The sequence below is a fragment of the Onychostoma macrolepis genome, chromosome 12 (genome assembly GCF_012432095.1).
Source record: "Onychostoma macrolepis isolate SWU-2019 chromosome 12, ASM1243209v1, whole genome shotgun sequence".
NCBI lineage: Eukaryota > Metazoa > Chordata > Actinopteri > Cypriniformes > Cyprinidae > Onychostoma > Onychostoma macrolepis.
The window spans coordinates 23241425-23260476 of NC_081166.1; the positions used below are offsets into that span (position 1 = coordinate 23241425).

A 19052-nucleotide genomic window follows, 5' to 3' on the forward strand; every position below is an offset into this window, starting at 1 on the left:
GGATTACTTTCTGAATTAAAATAAAAAACTCCAGCCAACTTTCCAAACCTTAAGACTAGAAATACACTACAAGACTTTTGCAAAGATTTTTATTTATTTTTTTGCACAGAATCAACACTAGCTGCCAAAAATCAAATCCAGTCTGCAGATTTTGGGCAGTCGGAGTGGTGTATGGAGGGCACAAACTTAGTATTTTTTTAAAGGAATTGCTTTAGTTTAGGGATCATTTCTCACTATTAACTTGTTGCTTATTAGCATGCATATTACTAGCATATTGGATGTTTATTAGTACCTATAAAACACAATGTCTTATTCTGCATGAAAATATTTTAGAACTCTTAATCCTACCCCATAACTCAATTTAACAACTACCTTACTTACTATTAATAGGCAGAAAATAAGGAGTTTATTGAGGCAAAAGTCAGAGTTTATCGATAGTTAATTGGTATCCAAACTAAATTGTGACCAAAAAAAAATCTGGTCGTGTACTGTGTGATTAATGTATGGTGTCTATTTTTCTCTGTAACCACTTACAAAGTCACAAGTGTATGATTATAAAAGGTGATTATATTCAGATTATAAAAGTTGCACAGTGTAGTCCTGCCTTAATCTTCAATCAAATTCCTGACTTCCTGTACACTCTCGAAAAAAAGAAAAAAAAGGTGCTAAAGCTGTGCTAATCTGTACACTTTACGTACTACGTCATCCGCCGGAATGGCTTGCTCGTATGACAGTCAATGGAAGTGAGATAAAAATGTTTATAACATTTTAAATATGAATATTTTTCTTACAAAAACACATTGAGTCACTACAGGAGGTCTTTATTCACCATTTAACCGATACTACATCAGGCTTTAGAGTATGAAAAGACAATGCAGAAAAGCTGAGCGGATGTGGCGGAAGACAAAACTTGAAATTCACTATAGCATCTATAAAGACAGCCTTCATGCTTTCGATGTGGAACTAGCCACAGCTAGACAGACCTTCTTCTCAAACCTTATAAACAGTAACTTAAACAACTCTCGCACTCTTTTTGCTACTGTTGAGAGACTGACAAACCCCCCAATTCAGATTCCCAGTGAAATGCTCTCCGACAGTAAATGCAATGAGTTTGCTTCCTTCTTTTCTGAGAAGATCAATAATATCAGAAAGGAGACTGGCACATCCTCAAGTTATGCAGAGGTCAGACAGATTCGACTGCAATTTCAAAAAGAAGTGACTATGTCTGTTTTTGAAGCAGTTGATAGCAACATTTTGGAAGAAATAGTACAGCACCCTAAATCGTCAACCTGCTATCTTGACACACTTCCACATCTTTTTTCAAAAGTGTGCTTAACTGTTTAGAAGCAGATCTCTTAGAAGTGGTGAACACCTCACTTCTTACTGGGACTTTTCCAAACTCCCTGAAAACTGCAGTCGTTAAACCCCTTCTGAAAAAGCGCAATCTTGATAACACCATGTTGAGCAACTATAGACCAATATCAAATCTTCCTTTCATAGGTAAGATTATTGAAAAGGTAGTTTTTAATCAGCTGAACCACTACTTAAACTCAAATGGATACCTGGACAATTTTCAATCTGGTTTCCGAGCGCATCGCAGCACAGAGACAGCACTCATTAAGATAATAAATGATATTCGCTTTAATTCTGATTCTGGCAAAATATCAGTGCTGGTACTACTAGATCTTAGTGCTGTGTTTGACACTGTCGATCATAACATACTTCTAGAGGGACTGGAAAACTGGGTCGGGCTTTCTGGGATGGTACTCAAATGGTTCAGGTCATACTTAGAAGGGAGAGGTTATTATGTGAGTATAAGAGAGCATAAGTCTAAGTGGACGTCCATGACATGCGGAGTCCCACAAGGCTCAATTCTTGCACCGCTCTTGTTTAGCCTGTCAAGTCAAGTCAAGTCACCTTTATTTATATAGCGCTTTTAACAATACAGATTGTGTCAAAGCACTTAACAGTATCAAATTGGAGGATAGAGTGTCAGTAATGTGTAACGATAAGATTAAACACTCAATTTTCAGTTAAAGGCATTTCATTATTGAATTCAGAGATGTCATTGTCTAGCTCAGTTTAGTTTAAATAGTATCTGTGCAATCAAATCGGCGAAATCTGTGCAATCAAAAGCCTGTATATGCTCCCACTAAGTCAAATAATGAGAAAGAACCAAATTGCCTATCACAGCTATGCTGATGATACCCAGATTTACCTAGCCTTATCTCCAAATGACTACAGCCCCATCGACTCCCTCTGCCAATGCATTGATGAAATTAACAGTTGGATGTGCCAGAACTTTCTTCAGTTAAACAAGGAGAAAACTGAAGTCATTGCATTTGGAAACAAAGATGAAGTTATCAAGGTGAATGTATACTCTAGTGGTCAAACAACTAAAACTCAAGTCAAAAATCTTGGGGTGATTCTGGAGACAGACCTTAGTTTTAATAGTCATGTCAAATCAGTAACTAAATCAGCATACTATCATCTCAAAAACATTGCAAGAATTAGATGTTTTGTTTCCAGTCAAGACTTGGAGAAACTTGTTCATGCTTTATCACCAGCAGGGTGGATTATTGTAATGGTATCCTCACCGGCCTTCCAAAGAAGACCATTAGACAGCTGCAGCTCATCCAAAACGCTGCTGCCAAGATTCTGACTAGAACCAGAAAATCTGAGCATATCACACCAGTATCCAGGTCCTTACACTGGCTTCCAGTTACATTTAGGATTGATTTTAAAGTACTTTTACTCATTTATAAATCACTCAATGGCCTAGGACCTAAATACATTGGAGATATGCTCACTGAATATAAACCTAACAGACCACTCAGATCATTAGGATCGAGTCAGTTAGAAATACCAAATGTTCACACAAAACAAGGGGTCTGCTTTTAGCTATTATGCCACCCTCGCAGTTGGAACCAGCTTCCAGAAGAGATCAGATGTGCTAAATCATTATCCATATTTAAATCCAGACTCAAAACTCATCTGTTTAGCTGTGCACTTGTTGAATGAGCACTGTGCTACGTCCGAACTAATTGCACTGTATTTTATGTATAATCATTTTCTACTCTTAACTGTTTTAAATTCATTTTAAATCAATTTTTATATCATTTTTTAATTCCTTGTTTTTATTGTTGTGATTATTATTTTTTTAATGACTATTTCACTTCCTTTTATGTAAAGCACTTTGAATTACCACTGTGTATGAAATTTAAGTTTAAGAAAAAGTTTAAAGCTCTGATGCTTATTATGCATATTATAAGTTAAGTTATATAAGTTAGTTCTGTTATTTAGTTCTATGATTAGTCTGACCATGACCTTATACCAAGAGTGCAGATATTTAGTATAACAGCACTGGAATATGTGATTGTTTGTGTCACTCTGCATATCTGTTTTTGCAGCACTTTTGTCACAAGACGAAAGAATGTGAATTGTGAGGACTGGAGTGGAAGCTAAATGGAAGATTTTTTTTTTTTTTTTTTGAAAGCCAGGGCATCTGTGTTTTCTTCCGCTTTTGAATTGCTCAGAGTGGGGTTTCTCACATTAGCAAGTGGGAAGATGAAACTGATGTCATTTAATTTCACTTATGTACTCCATTCCAAAAAGTCTGTCAGACTGTGTGTGTTCCTTGGCAAAATGCAAAGCTTGATAGTTTGCTTTCTTTTAGAACAATTTTTGGTGATGAATAAAAATATATACAACATATAAAAAATTAAAACAATCACACTCCCAATATCAGATATCTCAGAATATTACTACAGTGCTGCCTTTATGTATGTCTACCAAAATACTGGTGCATTCCTAGGAGCAACGGCTCTGAAAATAGCCTGAAATCACAAAGCACCGTATTTAACTCTCTTTGTCACTCTTTGTGTTGAGCTCGGTCCCTTCCATAATGTTCTGGATGTTGATGGGCCCTGCGGGGGCTCTATTCAGCTGCAGGCAGCTCCAATCCACACTCAATGAAGAGGAGGGGCAGCACACGGACGTGTTCTAATCACTGCTGCGATGACACCAAGCAGAGAGTGGTGCTTCAGTCATTTACAGCACCACATCTGTCTTGTTCTGCCCAATTTGCTCACACAATTTCAATGAGACACTGGTGCTGGCATTCATCAATATGTTTTGAGGTGTCTACGGACCGAGTTTGTTTTCATTGGCTCCCTCGCCTTCCCTGTGCAATGAATCAATCACTGCGCGAAGTCCTGATGTAGTTACGCAGTTGCACGCAACATAAAAGACACCGCAGGTTTGACAAGAACAACCGGTGACTTGAAAAATGGCAACAGACGTATATATAACTCATGTGTATTGGTAATTATGGGGAAATATTATTGGCCCATGCCCAGACAGCTTTATGTGATACTTGTTTACCAAAATTTGCATATTACATGCATCTTCACTGAACACGCCTGATTAATGTTGACTGATAATTGGCATCATATTATGGTTTCATTTGCATAAACAATAAAAAATACGCCATATGCTGAAATGCAAACGGAAATTAGTACATCAAAACCTTCATACAAAAGTGAAATTTATATAGAATGTAAAATGCACAGTCAGCCGATCATCACCACGAAATAAACACTGATGCAGGCAAATATAATGTAATAAATTATTATTATATTTTATTTTTGATGTTTTGATGCTGCCAGTGCTGTCAAGGGAATACGTCTATTTCAATATGAACAATACTAATTATGACTGGTGAATAGTGGCGTCCTGCAGTCAAGTATATTTGTACAGTGACCACTAAACTGCATAACTAACCATTGTACAAAGTAACTAATTTCGTATAGCTGTGCTTGTTTTATGTATCTCGTGTTCTTTCTTCACACATTTGAACTCAAATCAATATGTCAAGTACATTTATTTATTTGTTTGGCAAGTAGCTGTGTTACCCATTATAAAGTACCTTAGGCTATGAAAGAAAGTATCTGGTTGTTGCCTTGAGGGACTTGAGTGAAAATGGGCCTTTTTAGCTATTTCTGAACATCTGTTTAAATATGGGGCTATAGTTTAAGGAACTGTACTGGTCACTCATTTCCGTGGAGACAGACTCTTGACTTTACCTAAAAAAAAAAATTTTTTTTAAAAAGATCACCCTTGCAAAACTCTAAAACATGCCTATACATAAAATTCACAGCAGTTCATCAGCTGAAGTTAACACTAATGACAGTAAAACACTCAATTTTATTCATTATCTTTTTCTTTCTTTTCTTTTTTTTTTTTTTAGGAAACACATGTAGGGTATAAAAGCAAAAATGTGAAACAATAAGTTGCTGAAGAAATATATTTGTGAAAGAAACAATTTGTGAAAGCACATACTGTATATTAATTATTCAGTAAAAATGTATTTAATCTGTAAATTTGCCTAAAACATCTATTTAAACTATACTACTTTTCTAGATGAATGCACTTCTGCTTCGGCATTACTGATGTAATTCCTGTGGGTGCTGTTTGCTCCATGCAAATGGCCCCTTTCTGGTATCCTTGCTAAAATCATGAAGTAAAAAGTTACTGGGTTTCTGGTGGTAAATGTTCACTGATAAAGAACTGTTCCCAGACATTATTAACAAGGTTTTAACAGGGGGTTTACCTGACTCATAAACATCCCCTGTAAGACTTTTCTAACTATAGATGATTATGTGGTAAACAAATTTCACAGATGATGTCAAAACAAAACAAAACAAAATGCTTAAAGGGGATAGTTCATCCAAAATGAAAATTTTGTCATAATTTACTCACCCTCAAACCTGAATGACTTTCATTCACTGTAGTTGCTTGATGCATGAGAACCAAGCATGTTTGGGTTTCTCTTTACAATATTTTATGTGTCATATATATATATATATATATATATATATATATATATATATATATATGTGTGTGTGTGTGTGTGTGTGTGTGTGTGTGCGTGCGCGCAATGATCAAAGTTTACATGTGAATTAAAGCCAGAATTATGTCTGTCATACAAAGCAATCATGTCTCTTTAAACTGTTCAATTTATTATTACTTTACAATGTATTTTTGTACTTTTTGAAGCATACAAATGTTGATCACATGAACTTTGAATGGATAGCAAAAAAAAAAAAGAGAAAAGAAATTTTAAAACATCATAATTTATGTTTTGAAAATGAATAAAAAAGTGTTATGGGTTTATAGAGTTAACAATGACAGAATTTTCATTTTTGAGTGAACTAACCCTTGAACTTGTACAGCATCCAGAACTTTCCTTTAACAGCAGGACTTACAAAAAGTCCAACATAACCACCAGCCTCAGTGCAACAACACATCCACATGACCTCTTAAGTGGGCAGCAGTTTGTTCAGGCTTCACTGCTCGACAAACCTAAGCGCACCCATGTGTTTTTGACCGAGTGTGACTCCGTACGGCTGCCCATCCCATTGCAGAACACCACACGACTGACCGCAAGAATGAAGCCATGCTCCCTCCTCGACCAAAACTCAGCATGTAGAGCGTGCTGGAATTCAGCGGTGCAAGCAACAGAAAAGAGACCAATAAAAAGAAGGAAAACAGTCAAAAGCTTCACCATCCTGGAGGCTGTTTTATAGAGGCCGTGTGGCAAATTAGCACCAAATTGACAGGAAAGAAACCTCTAATTGGTGTGGAATAGTAAAAGCTGTGAGAGTTGTGGTGGTTTTGTGCATCGTGTTAGTCAAACGGAGGCCAAAGAGGGAAGGAAAGAGTTAATGTTACAGTGGCACTGTACTGCACGGCTCCACTCCAAATGAAATATCAACAACATGTCCCAGAGTGTAGAGCGAAGAGACAGGAAAGGAGCTAAAGAAGAGAGAAAGACATAAGAAAACAAAAAATGGAGCAGTGCAATGAAAAAAGAAAACAGAAGGAAACCGAGAGAGACAGTAAAAAAGATGATTTGGAGTGTGGGGTGATCTTAAGACCTGAAACACTAATCCTTCAGACATGGAACAAAACATGTGGGACATCAAACTTTACTTTATCTGCTACTGAAAATAGCAATTTTCCATGAGATGATCAGAATGTTCCATTTGCTCTAGTCACTCTGCATTTTATGAAAATGATTACACTACATTATCGCTCCTCCTAAATCCACCTGCAGACCGAAACTAAATAATTCACATAGGTTAAAATACATTAAACTGAAAAAAAAAAATATTATACATATGTGCCTTAGTAGAAATAGTAGTAATAGAAACATTTCTACTTTGTCCATGCTGAAGGATGGTCATTTTAAAAATATTCCCTTTTTTACAGTCTCAAAGCTGTTCTTGTCAACATTAGGGTTTGCGTTATCATATATTTATGAAACCATTTAAAATTTCAACATAGACTCATTGTAATAACTTTAGCCTACATTTTAGCAAAACTCCAAAACATATAATTCACTGCAATTTCAAGCTGAAATGAACACTAGTAGAAGTAAAATACCAATAACTTTTATTCATTTTCAAACAAATTATGATTCCAGTAATAGATTATTGATTATTTTTTGTTTGTGTGGTTTCTTGCATAACACTATGCTATGACCTCAAAATGCTTTTACCAGTGCATAATTTGTAAACAGATACATTTTGCCATTTCCATTACATAACCAGCTCCATATGTATGACTTTTCCAAAGTGGTAAACTTGCTCAGTAGCTCACCTGGTACAGTGCTGCATTTGTGATGTATCATTTGCTGAGTATGATGTATCATACTTGACTTGCAGAAACACACACAAATGGCATGGTTCCTACAGCAAATGCACTTTTATCTACTTTATGTTTGCTTTTTGCAACACTATATAGGTTTTGGTATAGGTGGGACTTTACTTTTAAACAATAAATTTTTAGTGCCACTAAGTTACGGGGAAAACTGAATGCATATTTAAAGGAAAGGAAGGAAAGGAAAGGATGTGATGTGTGGCAAAGTATGGTGACCCATTTAGGGCCACTCGTTTTCCCCATTTAGGGCCACTGAAAAGTGTCACAATATGTGCAAGAAAAACGTAATATCCTACTTACAGAAATGTCGCTATAAGCACTTTCTCAATGAGCCTGGGAAACTGAAAAGCTTTAATCTGATCAGCTAGCATTAAAGGGTTAGTTCACCCAAAAATAAAAATTCTGACATTAATTACTCACCCTCATGTCATTCCAAACCTATAACACCTTTGTTCATCTTCAGAACACAAATTAAGATATTTTTGATGAAATCCAAGAGCTCTGCGACCCTCCGTAGACAGCAACACAACTGCATTGTTCATAGCAAAGACATCGGTAAAATAGTCGATGTGACATTAGTGGTTCAACTGTAAATTTAGGAAGCTACGAGAATACTTTTTGTGTGCAAAGAAAACAAAAATAACAACTTTATTGAACAATTCTTCTCCCCCAAGTGACCGTCTTCTGTCTTATGAAAGAGTACCACAACGCATGCACATCGCATTCCTCTGCTCGTAAACAAGACAAAGCACGCGCATGCATCATGGTACTCTCGATAATGGTGAAGGACTGTCCAGGGAGAGAAGAAATCGTTGAATAAGGTTGAATAAATCTTTAAATCAAAAGTTTTGAGATGATTTAATGTCAAGTAAGCTAGATTTTTTTATTTGCACAGCCCTAAACAATAAGCAGAAAACAACCTAACCCTTGTTGGCCAATTTGCATTGCTGTCAGACTGTCGCTTCCTGTTTAAAACGGCAGTTTTAGGTTAGAATAAGCTGTGAAGTGGACCACACTTTATGCTGATAGTCAAAAGTCTGGGTATGTGAGACTATTTGCTCCTACCCACCATCAACCACTAACAACTGCCTGGGGAACATAAATACACCACCAATCATTACTTATAGCCAGATTATAGAGCTGACAGGCCTGCTGAGATTATGTCAGGGCAAGCTCTCACAGGCTGATGGGATAATATTAGACTGAAAGAGAGAGAGCGAGAGAGAGCGAGAGAGTCTAAGGCACAGCAGGGTAGATGGGTTTTAGGGCCTGGGTTTTCCTTGGCACGCTCAGCTTCATGTGTATCTGGTGAGGGTCTAAGCTCTGGAGATAGCGCTGGAGAAACTGATACTAGCAGCAAAGGGAGGGAGTGGGGAATTCTGCTGATCACAATAAGGCCTCTTTTCTCTGAAAATGTTATCAGGTTCAATTAGGGAAAGGACAGGCTTGGCTTTCTTTTTATAGTAGAGTGCCTAGGGCTGTGTGACATGTAATTACATTGTAATGTAACCTGAGAGCTTGTCTGCAGTTTACGGTCTGCTAGTTAATTACAGTGTGTATGATGTTACCATAATGCTTGAGTGTTTTACTGCACTGATATTGGTGATAATTTCAGTGTATTTTGGTACTAAAATGATGGAACCAACTAAACATGAATACAGTGGCTGCCGAATACTGCTCAGATTCTTGGTTACGAATCAAACTTGTCCTTGAGGTCCACACTTTGGTCCTTGAGGGTGTATGGGAGCAAGCATTGGGGACAGTTTTGAACGCATTGAGGTGTTGATGTTAAAGTCAACATGAAACAAAGTAGGTCTTGTACACCTTAACTTGTCTTGACCAGTAACTTCAGGAAACTTACACTATGGGGATAATAGATTAATGGTCTTTTTTATTTAAAGGAATTAAATAATTATAATAATTTATTATAAAGTATGTTATTGTAAAGGAACTATTTGCAAATAATATGTTTATTTTCAGTGCACACTCACATTTACTCTTACTGTATACCTCATACTGTGCTGTATACCTCCTGTTAGAAATCATTCAGTTATGAATTACATGAATCACGTAAACAGTTGTTAAAGGGGTCATGACATGAGAAACCAAATTTCCCTTAATCTTTTGATACAGAAGAGGTCTTTGTATGCTTAATATATCCTGCAAGTTTCAGAACTTAAAATGTCCTCATCATCAATAAAAAAAGCATTTATGTAATAACCCTCGAAAAGACGGCTCATTTTGGATACGAGGGACAAGGTCATGTCAGTTGGGCACAGTCGTTTCCCTAAAACCTGCCTCCAGAGCAACACATCGACATAGGCCCTGCCTACTGGCGTTCAGCCGCATGGCTTGGCACTTGATCACGCTAAATGCAAGTCGCATCGCGTCAAAAGTGAACAGACATTACAATCACTGCCACTATCTTGTGTACATTGGAAAAAGTATACAGATGCACATTCATTACAGTCCAAGCGCTTGAGTCTGTCGCCAATAGGAAAAATGGAGCGAAAGAACGTTTGCTTTGACGTGTTTGGTATAAACAACGTTTGGTCAAAACACTCACATGCAATAGTGAGGGGCCGTTGATACTGTTCCCTATGCAACGACATTAGCCAATCATAACAGTGGCCGATCACTGAGAAGCCTTAAAGGACCCGCCCCTTAAAAACAGCCTGTTTCAGAGAGAGGTTCAGAATGAGCGTTGAAAATAATAAGTTTCCATTTATTTATTTAGTTAGGTAGTTAGTTTAATAAAAACTTTATTAACATTATCAGTAAACCTCAAGGAGCATATTAAAATAATAAAAAATCCATGTCCCATTTATTATTTTCAATTCAAGAGGGCAGAGGGCGTCATTGACTGACAGCCAAAACCTTGACCTAAAATCACCCAAATTGAAGTACATCAGTCACATAGGATTAGTTTTCAGTAAATGTGTATGTAAATTAATTGTTACTTCAGATGTGATCTTCAATGTTCGTGGTCTTTCCGGGCACGATAAGCGAACTATTTAAATCATTATGGTGGGTGTGTCAGCTGCGCACTTTCCAACACAGGTAACTGATCCAACACATAATTATGCAGGAAATACTAAACATGAAAATTTATCTGCCATTAGCATCAGAAATTGATTTGAATATGCAATAAATATTACAATACAAGCCTCTGTTACTGTATTGACATTTAAAGCTTACCATGCATCATTTTGGAAATAAAGCTTCATGTCTTTAAGTCCATACCATATGTAGTCAGCATTATTTTTTGAATAAATTATGACGTGTATATTTTGCTTCCTAAATGATCTATTTCAGACTCTTCAAGATTGTGCAAATTCTATGGCATTTACAGTTTCCATAGGAGTAAAATGTTATGTTTATGTTGTTGAATAAATTATTATGTTTCAAAACGCATGCTGTTAACAAAATCATTGTTGAAACATCTGCAGTTAGTCTGCTGTATAAATAAAAACAATATTCACGTTTACATAAGTTTTGTGATTTATGTAATTGTGTTGTAATATTGTTTTTATTCGTATAGCAGACTAACTGCAAATGTTTCAACAATGATTTTGTTAACAGCATGCGTTTTGAAACAGTTATTGGTGGAATAGCCTAACTGTACGAATTAAGGTATGTTACGAAGTTGCAAATGTTACGAAGTATAAATCTTTATTCAGATTTCAGAATGAGCACTTTGAGTAATTTGTAATACATATGTTGAGGATCTCGTCTGATGTTAATTATGTTTATCTGATGTTTGCTATTTTAATGAATATGAACGTGACTTTTTAATAAGCAGGAAATTCCCAACATTAAACAAATAACCAATTACATGTTTAGGAAATTTGTGAACATGGAGACTTCAGATATAAAAACACTTCATTAGGTGATGTTTTCATTAAAAACATTTTATTTCCTATTAACATAAGATGCATTCACGCCATATCGTAATTACCGTAATTATTTTTACCTGACACACTTTCTGTGTTCTGCAATATTTAGCAGTAGCATACAAATGTAATGCAATGTTGTAATAAAGTTGCCAGTAACATTCTTTCACGCAGGTTCATTTTGTTGACTGTCGCTATAGAAACGGATAATCCCCAGAGCTCGTGAACAGCACCGAGTTGAACATCAGTGTTGTCATCTCGGAATTACGGTAATTATGACATGGTATGAACGCAGCATTATTACTATTAGAATGTATGGGAATACTAGGGAATACCAATATGGCGGCACAGTGGCTTCATGAACAATCCAGTTCTCTATTATAGATCAGTGATGTACACCAGACTCAGACTTTACATATGATACTTTTCAAAATGAATGAGATCACATTGCATGGGCTTATGCAAGACAGGACACAAATCCAAATACAGGATTTTGGGCAGGGTCAGAGTCTATACAGCATGCTCCACACATCACTTTCCTTAGTGTATGATTAAGTAACCAACCCAGTGATATAGTCCACATCTCCAGAGATATATCTGAAGGTCGAAAAAGTATTACTAAAACTATTACTTTCCCTTTGCTTCTTCCCATTTCCATGCATTTTCTGCTCCACCCTATTATATAAGTTTTGAATATTTTCCAGAGTCACTTTTTCCTGTAGGTACAATAAAATATCTGTGGGAAACACCTATGATTAAAAATCCATATGAGGAATTGTCATATGCGCATACACCAGCTCTGTTCCCTAACTTCTACTGTCGATTCATCCAAAACTTCAGTTCCATCACTCATCTACTCACCAATATTCTGAAAGGCAGGCCCAAGTCTCTGTCCTGGACTATATCCATACAATGCATTTAAAGGTAAAATTGCCCATAAAAGGTAAAAATCAATTTAAACTTATATGAAAAGATTCATTTCTATCACTGATGTGGACTGACCACACAGAATATGAAGAATATCAAAAACTGCAGCTGTCCACGGTAGTCAGATATCAGCACAATAACACACTTGGCAAAATATCGTCTGATTATCGTTATCGAAAAAATCCCCAAAATATCAAGATATGATTTTTTTTCAATATCGCACACTCCTAGTGGAAGTGATTTACATGATTAAAATCAATACACTTTTTTCAGTGTATGTATTCAGTGTTTCATGCTTTTTATTACTTACTGCTTGAAGAGGATCAAACTGTTTATGTTGCTGCATGTAGAGCATTTTGAATTATAATGCTTCAATATAATTTGGATTGATTTGGCTTGTCATGCCACATCACAAAAAGGACATGCCACTGAAGCATAACTTCATTTCTCCTTTCTAATTTTGTTTTTTAAATTATATATTTTGTTATGATATAGTTTGATGATAATGCAGCATCTACTTTCAGCCCACAACCCTTAATCAAATTAGATTTTTGGCCCTTCATATTAAAGGGATAGTTCACCCAAAAATGAAAATTTGATGTTTATCTGCTTACACCCAGGGCATCCAAGATGTAGGTGACTTTGTTTCTTCATTAGAACACAAACAAAGATTTTTAACTCAAACCGTTGCAGTCTGTCAGTCCTATAATGCAAGTCAATGGGCACACAATCTTTGAGAGTAAAAAAACATGCACAGACAAATTTGTGCAAGAAACTGAACAGTATTTTTATCATTTTTTACGTCTAATACACCACTATGTCCAACTGCCCTGAGCGCATGCGCGGTGCGTGACGTCTGTATGTGCTCTAGTGTAGTTTACGCAATTTGAAAAGTCAACACTCCTGGATGAGTTCGCGCGAGCAAACGTAATCTTTTATGTTTAAGTCGGTTTGAACAATCAAGATAAGCACAAGTAATTACCATTTTGATTAGCCGTCATACCCACAATCTATGTGCACTGTGTAAACAATGACTTACGTATACGCGCGACAGATCGCTTCCGGCACTTGCGTAAACTACACCAGAGCACATACAGACGTCACGCACCGGATGCCGTGCACATAGTGGTGTATTAGAGGTAAAAAATGATAAAAATACTGTTCAGTTTCTTGCACAAACTGATCGTTTCGTGTCTTAGGACATCGATTTACCATCACGAGCCGCAGGGTTTAATTTGGATTTGTCTGTATGTGTTTTTTTTACTCTCAAAGATTGTGTGCCCATTGACTTGCATTATAGGACTGACAGACTGCAACGGTTTAAGTTAAAAATCTTCGTTCTACTGAAGAAACAAAGTCACCTACATCTTGGATGCCCTGGGGGTAAGCAGATAAACATCAAATTTTCATTTTTGGGTGAACTATCCCTTTAAAACATGTGAGAACTTCTTTTGTACTATTAAATCTTGAATTAGTTAGTATATTTTTTGTCTTTAAAAAATTTGATTTCAGTTGTAGTTTTAGTTAGTTTGGTATATCAAGCTACACTAAATGAAAATGATAAGTCTTCTCAACTAGCCAAAATAAAATAAGTTTTATATATATATATATATATATATATATATATATATACATATATAAAATTGTTTTTTGTTTTTTTTTCAATTCATGTAATGAAAGTTTTTTAATGGTTTTCATTTAAAAAAAATAATAACCCAGCATTTTTTAGCATGTAAGTGTTCTCCTACCAGACTGACCTAATTGTTCTCTCTCTCTCTCTCTCTCTCTCTCTCAACATCTATCTATTCTTTATCTCTCTGTAACTCTCTCTTTCGTTCTTGCTCTCATGAGCACAGGGATTCGTCTCATCTGACACGTAGAGATTATCTAATACCATCAAAGGAAGCAGGAAGATAAAACGATAGTGTATTAAAATAAGTGGAGTTAAGACTTAACCATTTCACAGTGTGTGTATGAAGGTAAAGAACCTCTGTATTTCCCGAGTAACCCGCACAGAGCCGTCTGTGCTTTCATCCACTCCAGGCATCATAAGGGTTTAACTTCCCAGTCCCTGCTCCTATTCCTGCCTTCCCTCCGTCTCTCCATCTTTTCCCACACTCACATGCTCTCTAGAGGCACTGGATACTGCATCATGGCTTCAGGCAGTAAAATCACCATAGCATTACCAGCTTTTACCACACAATTTGAACACCCATCTTGTAAAAAAATATCTGTGCATCCCACATTGTTTGCATGTTCGTCAAACAGACCACACAGTACTGTAGGATACAGTATTCCTTATAATATGCTCTATTGTTTTGGCAAATAGAAGGTCATGCATTCAATGCATACAGACAATTTTCATACTGTATACAGTATGCATACAATTGATCACTGCTGAATCAATTAGCGTATCGTGTCATTGTGTAATCTATATATATGGTTGCAAAAATCCATACAGTACACCAATGTAAAGCAATATATACTATATAGCAAAAACTGCCTATAATTTCATCACAAAGTGCAAACGACATTATTGCACAATTATTTATACAAAGCTGGATATAAAAGTATGTTCAACTTTATCCACATACATCCAGTGCATTATCTTGATTGCTTGTATTGTTATGTAAACTAATTTGCTAAATGTGACTATAAAACATTAAGATGCAGCAGTTTTTCACACATACACACATAGATAGATAGTTCAGACAAACAGGTAGTCCAGACATTGGCTGAGGTATAAGTTGCATGTTGGGCAGCATATAGAAAGCTGGGCATTGATTTGAAATGTTAGCAGTGTCTCCAGAAACTTCACAGAAAAAAAAAAAAAAGTTTGGCAAGTTCATTGCATGTGCGCAGTCTGGTTGTATAACCTACCATGTGTTCTTGCATCACTGCAGTAACAAACTTTAGTATAGTGCCGTTAATCAGCGCCATTAAAGAGATTTAAGAGTGTTATTATTCAGATAACTACATGTAAACATTGATAGTTCTGTTACAGTTAAAGACAGCTCTCCACAAACATACTCACCATAATGTAATATAATGCAACAATCAACAAGGCCAAAGAGAAAAGAAAAGCTTCTTTGAACAATATGGCTTTGTGATATAATAACTCCATTCTAAGAGCTATAATGAGGTAAAAAATCAGGCACAAAATGAAGCAGTTATACTCCATACTCAACAATAACAGAAGCTCTATCGTCTTACAGTCAAGCATACCGTATACACGTCTGATTTAATTAGCAAAACAATTTGGTCGATACACCACACAAAAACAACTGAAATAAAATTCTGAAAACAGAGCAATTGAAATAATTAAATATAATTTGCCAGGAGATGTTGAGTCACTATCATGTTTTTAATGCCAGAATGCTTTTTCCATCCCATGCTGACACTGGCTTTACTCATCGTTTAAAGAAGTGGACTAAGAACAACTAGGCTCTGCTCATCAGGAGAAGAAGAAAGAGCTGATTGTGCATCATTTTGGAACGTCAAACAGCAACACAAAAACAGTGAAATATTATAGCCATTATTACAATGCAGTTTCCCGTTACCTGTGTGTTGAATTGAACATTGTTTGCATTGGTGTTGTGTATCAACACACACAATACGTAACAGCTGTTTAAGATTGAAATCAGGGCCAAAACAACCAACACATACAAGAGTTATTTGAAACGAGGCAAAGTTTAACAGGTAAATACGATAGGTCTGAACTCACACACGCACTTGACAGCAGTGAACAGGACACTATCGTCCATAAAACTCTACAGAATAACATTTCGAGTTAATGGGAAAATACAATAAATAAAACCTCCACAGTACAAAATTGTATTTGGCTATATAATTACATACAAAGTCTTTGCAACAATAAGCAATTTTCAGTCTATCGTGTCTGTCTACATTCATATGAAGACAAGTTCTCACCTTCATCTTGCCAATCTTGCTGAATTTGTCACATCATTCAATACATTATTGTGTTTTGAGATATCTAAGCTGTTACAGTAACACTTTAGATTGGGAAACACTATTAACTAGTCACTTATTAGCATGCATATTATATTGCTGTTTATTAGTACTATTGCTGTTTATAAGCACATATTAATGCCTTATTCTGCAACAACTACTTTACTTACTATTAAAAAGCAGCAAAGTGGGAGTTTATTGAGGGAAAACTCTTAATAGTTAATAGTGAATATGTGTTCCCACAAGTGTTACCGCTGTTACTGTCTCAGTAGCCTTGGTTCTGGGTCTATTTTTACTAATGTGTTCTAAGCTACAAAGCAAATCATTCAGCTCAAAGATGTATCAGATTTTTTTGCTTAAAACATTGCCATGATTCTGGCTTCTATGGTAACAGCAACTTCTTGGATCTTCCAATTTAGGGAATTATAGTTCTTCACCGAGAATTTGCCAATTACAATTGTTGATGTCCAGGATGTAGCCAAATATTTAGGAGAGCCAGATGCAAATGCTTAAGAATCAATCAATAAAACTCAACACATTGTCATGGCAATTTGTAATGTGAATTGATGGTTCATTTGTATGAATTTTACAATCTCCTATGAAAATATGATCTGCTTACGCTCCACTGATGGTTAGATTTAAGGGTGTGGTTAGGCGTGGACCTTCATGCTTTCTCTTTTTTCCCCAAATCACATTGTACAAATTCATACAGAATCACCACTTCGCCAAATGCTTATGTATTTTCCAATGAGACTGGAATGGAAAAACCTACATTGATCACCACTAATCTGAATATTGAAGGACATGTGCCAAGGTTACTATCGATCAATTAATCAATCAATCAATCAATCAAATTAGTAAACGAAAAGTAAATGACAAAAACATTGTTATTATTATTTTTTTTTCAGTTTATATATATATATATATATATACAGTATATAATATATGCATTCATTTTTATGATAAATAATTTATAAATCTTTAACCATTACTGTACCATACATACACCATAGAATTTAAAAAGAAATAAAAAGTGTTGGAATAGTACACAGAATCGATAAATAGCATATTTTTGCCAGAATTATCACCATCATGTTTCTAAATATTCAAAATCGACAATGTGTTTCTCATGTAGGATATTTCAGCGTGCAGTGAAAAATGATGAGCGACTGATTGTTCACTTGAAAATGAAGACAGTAAGAACAACAGCTAGGCTATCAGCATATTAAAGTAAGCTAATGAAATAATCTCAAAGTTATGATAAACAACAACTGTCAAAACCTACAGAGCTGCCTTCCTAGCCTGCATTTATGAGCGGTATATGCCCCCAAAATGCTGTCTAGGAACAGTATGTAGTTCAATAGGCTTTGAGACGCTGCCCATACTATTCAGCACTATCGGGACTGTTCGTGCAAAACAATTTACAAAGTTAATCTCGCAGTGTCATGCGGCGTATTTAATCGCTAAATAAAACATCTCTGGCATATGTGTTACCTTCAGCGGATGTTTGGTGAAGGTGAGAGAGTAAATGAAAATCTTGAATAAATACCTGAACCTGTTGACTCCGCCCCTGCTGCCGTTCACCGCCTCAACTCCTGCCGCGCAGTTTCATCAGCACGATGCTGCAGTAAAGTTCCCTGTCCGCTCAAGAAAACAGCAATAAGCGCGTCATTAAGAGCCTTCAGATGTGTTTTTAGTAAAAGTTGAGTAAGAACCCCGTATGAGGCAGCGGCTATTGGAGAGTCATGTGTGCTGTGTGTCTCTATGTGTGTGTGTGAAACCCAACACGAGTGAATGAACCCGCCCCGTTTCCTCAAAGTCCCGTTAACTCTCTCATCTCCATCTTTGATAGTCTCTGTCACTGCCTTTGCTTCCGATATAACAACATAGCATAACTTTCAATAATTACATTAATAGACATTATTATATGGATTGGGGTATATCAATGTGCATTAAATGTTTCTTCATGAATAGTCTATTCATATTTTATGTGCATTAGGCTAGTCTATATGTGCATTAATGTGAATTACATAATTATTATTTTTATAATTATTAGAATTTTATCTATAAAAAACTGACATTACAATAATAAAAAAAAAAAGTAAAGATAGAGGAACTGTAGCTATAGCAGAGCTTGATGTTGTGGGTGCTGCATGCAGATATAGCCTACTTCAATAATATGTTTGTATGTATGTAGCCTATGAATTGACACTGATGCTGAAAGCTTCTTGAATGAACTTCTTGCTGTAAGCAATATAATTTCTGTTTATATTATGGAAAATGCATTTTATTTGCATCTTGACTAGCCATAAATTTTGACTTAATTAATGCCATGAGCTGTCATCTGTCTGTTTGGCCGACCAATAGCAGACAGGTGTCGTTCAGAAAAATAGTTTACAAGCGGTCATTTTTCTTTTTGCAGTTGCATTTGGTAAATCGTTTGGTGCTGAAATTACACACGAAATCAAAGCTGACTCCATTTGCTTTTTATATATACATAGATGTTCCCTAATTCATTGTGCAGGAATCATATGCATATTA

At 35.9% G+C, this 19052-nt stretch overlaps 1 protein-coding gene across 2 annotated transcripts in view; it reads right to left on the reverse strand.

The window, feature by feature from the left end:
* The window catches only part of raraa (retinoic acid receptor, alpha a), a 165381-nt gene extending 147111 nt beyond the window's left edge, over window positions 1-18270 (reverse strand). For both annotated transcript variants that reach the window (XM_058792871.1, XM_058792872.1), the window contains exon 1: window positions 18061-18270. The gene's annotated coding sequence lies outside the window, so the exon portion shown is untranslated. The remainder of the gene's footprint in view (window positions 1-18060) is intronic.
* Window positions 18271-19052: the final 782 nt, after the last annotated feature.